Source organism: Palaemon carinicauda, chromosome 17, assembly GCF_036898095.1.
Source record: "Palaemon carinicauda isolate YSFRI2023 chromosome 17, ASM3689809v2, whole genome shotgun sequence".
Lineage (NCBI taxonomy): Eukaryota > Metazoa > Arthropoda > Malacostraca > Decapoda > Palaemonidae > Palaemon > Palaemon carinicauda.
The window spans coordinates 106,368,619-106,376,894 of NC_090741.1; positions in this window are offsets into that span (position 1 = coordinate 106,368,619).

Genomic DNA, 8,276 nt, shown 5'->3' on the forward strand with positions numbered 1-8,276 from the left:
GAAATACATTTTTAACTCTTTTACAAAAGTAAAATATATGCAGTGTATATTCTGTTTGGCCACAAAACTCACAATTACCATCTTTCCTAATTCCCAACATCTCTAGTCTTTCATTAGTAGGTAACCTTTCATGTAAGTACTTAAACATAACTTCTCTTTCTTTTAATCCTATAATTGGATTGTTAACATTCTCCCATACTCCACTCCACTGTAGCAACGGGTAGTTCGCTTCTACTACTGGTTGTGACCTAACAATTATCGTCTCGTATACATCTTTGCTTTTCATGTTGGGAAATTTCTTATGTCTACTTATTTTTCTTACGTTTTCTATCACACCAGAATAATACAGGGAAGTTACATATGATAACTCATGATAACATTTTGTTTCTATTAAATAACTTAGTCTCAATCTACAGTAATATATATTAAAGAGTCTTCCTTCAAGTGATTCTTTAAGACTCGAGGCCGTTAAAATTGCGGCTGCTTTATGAAACACGTCTGTTATGCCTAACCCCCCTTCACTTTTGGGCAACAACAATGTTGTTCTACGGATGGGCTGGTAACGACCACGCCACAGATACCTGAAAATTAAGGAATTTATTTTCTGCGAGTAGATCTTACTCAACGGGAGCGTATGAGATAAGTACCAAACTTTTGATAACAAAATGGAATTGACAATAATAGCTTTTTGAAAAATGGTAAGACATCTATTCGAAAGAATGTTTATTGATTTCTCTAAATTATGTACAACTGTATTCCAGTTTATTTCTATTGTCTTTTTTGCGTTTTCGCAGTAATAAATATCCAGGATCTTCAAATTGCTTTCTGTGCTTAACCAATTAATAGGCCAATCTTTTTTACTATGCCACTTTCAAACTCCAGTAATACTACTTTTACTCTTGTTTAAAAGTGCACCACTTGCTTTCTCAAAAATTTTGATTTCGTCGAAAACTTCTACAATTGATTGCTCTTCACATACAAAAACAGTGGAGTCATCAGCAAACCCTTGCAAGCATATGCTCCAACCATTTGGAAGCCTTGGTGGTACAATATTTTTGTTGCTCTTAATACTTAAATATAAGGGTTCCTGGTAAATTACATAGAGTAGCATGGAAAGGGGACATCCTTGCCTTACAGATCTCATTACTGGAAAAGCATTACTCAACACCCCATTTATACATAAAACACTACGACAGTTATCATATATTTTTATCCATTTATTAAACACATCTGGAATACCTAACTTTTTCATAATCTTAAACAAAAAATCATGGTTTACAGTATCAAAAGCTTTATTCCAGTCTAATTTCAGAACTGCCATTTCAAGATCCTTTTCAAATGCATAATTAATAATATCCCTGATATTATTATTACAAGTCACTACTGACCTACCTTTAACACTACAAAATTGTTCCACAGATATTAATTTATGCATTACCTTCTTTAATCTATTGGCTAGTAATTTAGCTATAATTTTGTAGTCTACGTTCAACAATGAGATTGGTCGCCATCCACTCAAATCTCGATTATCACCTCCTTTGCTCAACAACTCAAATCTCGATTATCACCTCCTTTGCTCAACAGTCTTATTATACCCGTATTTTCTAAAGAGCAAACCTGTTGGCTGTCTAAAACATGCCTCACAACCTCCAGAAAATCATCTCTAATTACATACCAAAATTCTTTGTAAAACTCTGATGGTAATCCATCCAATCCTGGTACCTACCCTGTCTTTAAATTTTGTATTACACCTCCTAATTCAAACTTGCTTACATTGCAATCTAAATTTCTACAGTCTATATCATTTAATTGATTACAACATAAGTTCAGCAGTTTCTCTTGATACCGAGAGTCTCCATCTACTTTGCTGTACAACTTTTCGTAAAAATCTTTAGCATGATTTAAAATTGCATCAGTGGATCTTAATACACAACCATTTTGCCCAGTAATGTTCTGCATCAAGTGATTACTTCCAGCATTCTTCTCTCTCTTTAATAAATGAGTTGAAATTTTTTCTCCTTCCAAATTGTCTTTGATTCTGGTCCTTAATTTTACTCCCTCACAAATTTCGTTTTGCATCTTTTCAATTTTGTTCCTTAAAGAAGTGATCGCTTCAAAATCTGTACTTCCAGAATTGGCGATTTGATATAATGCTTTTAATCTGTGCTGCATTAAGTTTATTAACCCATATCTCTCTGCTGAGATTTTCTTTGACATTTTAATAAAAAAAACACTTTAAAATTCTCTTTACAATAATTCCACCATTTAATAATATCGATGAATTTATTTTTCTCTCCTTTTAGAAACTGCCATAGCGTTTGAAAATTTTCTTTAACCTCATTCCTTGAGAGGATGCTGACATTTAATTTCCAAGTACCTTTACCCGTTTTGGTTGCCAAGCAGTTAAAACTAGTAATCACCATACAATGATCTGAAAATGTGACGGGTACAGTGGAACAAGAAATAATGTGATTAAACAACCTTTTTACATAGATTCTATCTAGGCGGGAAGCATATTTCTCCTTAACATAAGTATATTCGGTTATCAAGTTGTCCTTGGCGGCATCCTTTACGCCGGTCGCCCTAATCAACTCTCTAAGATTTTTGGAAACCAAAGATTTATCCCAAGTACTCACATCTTTTATGTGAGTTATACAATTAAAGTCTCCTGCGAATATTATATTTTCGACATTGTCTCAAAAAATAAAGAAGCCTATCAAAAAATTCTTCCCTTTCTTTCCTCTTATTCGACCCGGAAGGGGCCTAGACATTTATTAAATGAATTACTTCTCCACCGACTCTTATCCTTAAGCTTAGAACTCTTCCCTCATGATCTACCTCTTGGCCTATAACCGCAATGGGCGATAAACGCTTGTTGACTAATATGGCAACCCCTCCCTTTAAGCAAGTAGTGTGGTTTATAAACACTTTAAAGTCTTTACTCAAGTGATCTAAGGTGTTTACGTCTTTAATGTTATGTTCTTGCAACATTATTACGTCTAATTTGTAAAATCTGGCAAGTGAAACTAGTTTCATTTGCTTCCTTTCATCATTTAATCCATTAATATTTAATGTTGAAACAATCAAAGCCATGATATTTAAAAAAGGGTTAAGCAAATAAATACATCGGCAGTTATCCAAGCAATTTCCGTCTCTTTACGCTAGTCAGTTTCGTGCTTTTATTCTTTGTCACTTTGAGTTTACCCCCTTTCTTGACTCTTACCACCCACTGCTGTTCCTTACCGGTATCTTCAGCAACTGCCGAATTATCTAAACAACCACTAGTTAAATCGTCTTCTGAATCCGTCACTTCATCAATTACGTCCATTGACTGTTCATCGTTACAATTTTCTGTCTCGTTTAGCCTACTCAACGCAGCACACATTTCTCTGTCATCTTCATTTACACTTAATTGAGAAAAATTTGGTGAACCTATATCACTACCTACATCCTCTCTATGTATTTCAGCTACTACTATAGTTGTTTCCGTGGTGTTTTCCTCCTGGCTGCCACTTAACACTTCAATTATTTCTTCAACTGATTCCTCTTGATTGTACTTCAGGCGTGGTTCTTTCTCTTCCCCTGGTTCTACCTCATCAGCTCGTGTTTCTTTCGTAGTCATATCACCTGGAAGTTTACATACGTGCTGGCTATCTTGAGTTTTGTTTTCCGTTCCATGTCCTTCCGTTTTGTTTTCCGTTCCAAGTTCCTCCGTTTTGTTTTCCGTTCCAAGTCCCTCCGTTTGGTTTTCCTCCGCGTTACTGGTGACTGAAGCTTTCTCTCGATTGACGTTATTCACAGACGTTCCAGTTCCCCTACTTTCTTCTACATTAGGGGCCCTGTTCCGTTTAGCCTGGATCTCGGGAAAATCAGTGCTGCTATATACGTTTATTTTGCCATCCAGTTCATAACTGCACTCAGCAGCCATATGATCCTCCCTACCACATTTGTAGCATGTTTTTTCTGTCCACTATAGTATAAGACAACATTATGTCCTTGGATATTCAGTGACGAAGGTATACTCTGCTTCAATTCCATCCTTGCTGTGCGAGTGCCATTTAACAATCCCTCTGCTTTCCCATGTGAGAACTTGTTTCGCCTTATCCCAAAAACGTTCCCATACTTCCCTAGAATACTTTCCAAAATGTCATTATCCATTTCAAAGGGAGCATAACGAATCGATATATATGTGTATTGTCTGCTGAAGTTAATGATTCTGACAGATTTCCCATTTCCAACATCAACAACATCTTTCTCGTCGTAACTTTCACAAAAGGACTGGAAAGCGCCAGATTTACTAAATTTCAAGACAAATTTTGCTTTACTTAATTGTTGAAAACCCTCGATATCATTATGATCAATTTTCAATATATCAAAAACTACATCACAAACTTCACTATAGTCAGGGCTAAAAGAGAAAAGTAGCCCTATGGAGTCCTGTCTCCTAAGGGGTGGGGAATAACCACTCATCTTACGTCTAACAAGACGTATTGTTGACGTCAAGATCACCCGAGGCCATGTTTTTTCCCTTGGCCGTACGGCATAGGTATTCCCACTCCAAACTTTGCTTTTCAAAAACACTACACCACACCACACCAAAAATCCCTTGCCCGATGTATTTACTGTCACTTCATACACAATCCTCGGCAAAATACCACGAGCAAGCTGAAATGACGGAGTTCTGGAACTACTGTCCGTTCACCTCGACGGTTGTCTCGAAAGTCCTCTTAGTGAAAAACTGAAAGTTTACTTGTAACAGATATAGAATTCGAACTTCCAACCCGATACGATCAGTTTAGTTCTACTTTTTATTTTGTTCTAGTCTAGTACTGTTACCTGAAATACCAATATAGCTGTAAGTAAGAGAACAGAAACAAATACAGTGATCTTGTGTATGGCAAGAAACCTATGAGCAAGAAATTCAAAGCAATCCTTATATATATAGATTTCAGAGGAAATAGCCATTAACGTCATTAGTGACGTCATCAACGATAAATTTGTAATTTGTAATTACAATTTTCATCAATTCTTGATGATATGTAAAGTTATGAAATAAAAACGAAAGAAAATGAAAGTCCTCTGATCATTTTTTTTCTGTTAGTGATAATCTTAAAATTGTACAAAAGGTGACTAAGTTTTGGAAAAATACCCCGTTACTTAACTAAGGATTTTGGATATGTTAATCTACATAAAATTCCGCTTCTTTTGATAACAAATTAATTAATTTAATATGTTTTTCTGGGTTTGATCATCTTTTGGCTTATTTTTAATAGACTATAAAGTCTGTGCGAAAGGTTTACAAACTACAATATCCTTTACATTTTCCTGATGGGTGGAGAGTCATGGCATTCCAATACCCTATGGAGAATTTTAGAGGTCTGTTGTAGGGAGGCTCTCCCGTAAAACTAAATTTCCCATACCTTCAAATATTTTTCCACAGATTTCAACTAATAAGATGAAGGATGTTTTCCGTTTTAATAACTTATTTGAAGTGTATCTGTAGGATACATTTTGTAGAAACATGAACTTTCAAAAAGCTTTGCAATTTCTATTTAACAAATTTTTGTATGGTCTCAAAGGTTTAAAAGATAGTGAGATAAGTTGAGGAAACGATAGATATATAGGCGAGGAAGGATTAATGGTAATAGACGGTGTAGTGTATGAGTATACGACCATTACATTTAAAAAATATATATTCTTGGCTGCTCGAATTCATGTATCATAATACATTGTACTGATGTTAAAATTTTGATAAAATTCGAAAGGTGAAGCCAAATTTGTAACGACCTGTATACTCAAGACGTTGCACTGTGGTTGACAGAACTGGAATTTGCTTCTGTAACTTCATCGAGCAGAAACAAGAATTGGATTTGGACAGTAATATAACGTTGGTTGTAAGTTGTCTGATGAATTCAGCATATTACTCACCTGTAAATGAGTTAATAATTATCCAGGGGATTCCATCTCATGTCGCCGATTTTTCTCGGTGGGGTTTAATGATACGTTGGTATTCTTAAAAATACATTTAAAGGACTTCTGATTACATTGCTCTGACTCTGCTAACTACAAACTCCCAACTGTGAGCGTCGAGCGTCACATAAACAAATCTCACAAACCAAAACATTGCTAACCAACAAAAGAGCATCGCTCTCAAAAGACTTAAATCCTACTGCTATACAGAAGTAAAAAGAATCACATCCTATCTTTGAGGTAATTAATAAGTGCTTGAATCCCAATATCAAAATAAATCATTTCAGTTATATACATTCTCGAACATGTTTTATCCATGCAATATGATGCAATGTTGCGCAATACACGTTACATTTGAGGTAATACATTATATTATTACAATAATACATAACAAGTAAGCAGAAAATAACTTAAAAACACAATTAAAGTTTACAAAAGGATGACTTTTTCGATGGTTGACATAGATCTTGTGCATTATATAAGTAGGAATGGTTACATATATAGAGATTTGATGAACATATGATATAAATATATGAGAGGCCTTTTCGATGGTTTAATCATAAAGAGAGAACGGGAGAGAAATAGCTGTGAAATGGGGAATTCCATTTATGAGTATGGAAGAGATGAAGCCAGATAAAAGCTGGATCGGCACAATTGTTGAAAGGCAGTATTATATAATTATATGCATGTATGTATGTATATGTATATATATATATATATATATATATATATATATATATATATATATATATATACAGTATATATATATATATATATATATATATATATATATATATATATATATATATATATATATATATATAAGATGATGGCTCCCGGGTCTGGGCACCAAAATAGAATATTATACTATGACTCGTGTCTGGGAACCAAACATATAATATTATATATATTACAGCTGGCAAGCTGAACAACCACTCGAATTCCAAACTCACCTGTTTGCTTTTACATTAAATCTGTTACACTTGGAAAAATTAATACCGGAACTCTGAGACAGTTAAATAATTCCCAGACAGCAATATATAAAACACTGAATATCCAAAGGTCTCTCAAGTACAATCAAAACAAAACTGGGTAATTATTCTTGAGACTTATTCAAATAAACTTACTACGGTTCTTTACAGGATACGAACAAGGTTATAATAAACACTGATGATTGAAATAATGCACTCTACAAAAATAGATATATTCTATATAAATCACAACACTTTGAAAGAATTTACATAAAAACAAAATAAATCACTCGAAATATGAAGTCTGAACAAAGCTTACATTAAGACAGAAATGTTATAATCTGAAAATTATATATTAACTGGACCTGGGATATTATATTTGAGTAAACCTTAGACTAAGAAAAAAAATTACACTTATGAAAATTATACAATCACTTGTTTCACTTGAAATTAGATCTGAATACAATACTCAAGTTTGACCCTTAATGAAAATAGATAACCAGATCACCTTCCTACAGGGCCATTTACAAACACTCTAAGAGAATTTTTATATGTACTCACTATGTTTACAAAAACCCGTCACACCATAACTTCGATATTTCACTGAACACTTTTAAAACAATTTCTCTGATCTGCGTATGAGAGGGAAGTGGGAAGATGACTATGGCCTAAGGCTGGGATTCTCTATCTATCTATGCAACCCTGGAGTCACTTTTATATATGAAACTTAATTACCTCCAGATGATTACATGGAACGAGGTCTGGTAGCTTGGGGGCAGGGATAGGGTGTCAGAGTTACCAAATATTGTTCTCTCGAACGCGTATTCAGGCAATGCCAGACGGCTCTCTCAGTCCGCTAGCTCCGCCCACCCTTTGTCCCCGAAATAAAAAAAAGATAATATCTATCTATCACTAGGTTTTTCGGGAAAATTCCAAAGTACATGGCACAATATCAGAACTGCATATTTTCTCTCAAACATGATGCAATGCCTCATAGAAATATAAAAAGCATTTACATAAGCCCTTGTTCATATCTCGTATGGGTTACATAACACTCTCAAACTGATTACATAAGACTTCGTAACAAAAATATGTGAAATAAAAAGTTAATTCTTAGAAATAACGTAAATTTACTAATACTGACTTGAATAAAGAATACAATGAAATAAACGATGAAAGTCTTACATAATTTGCATGATAAACTTAAATCTACAAGAGAGGAATTCATCTTAAGAGCTGGCTATTCACCTCTTCAACGCACAAATGAAATATATGAATAAATCATGAATAAACTATTGTATTTACTCTACACTAGACCAGGTTTGTAAGAATATA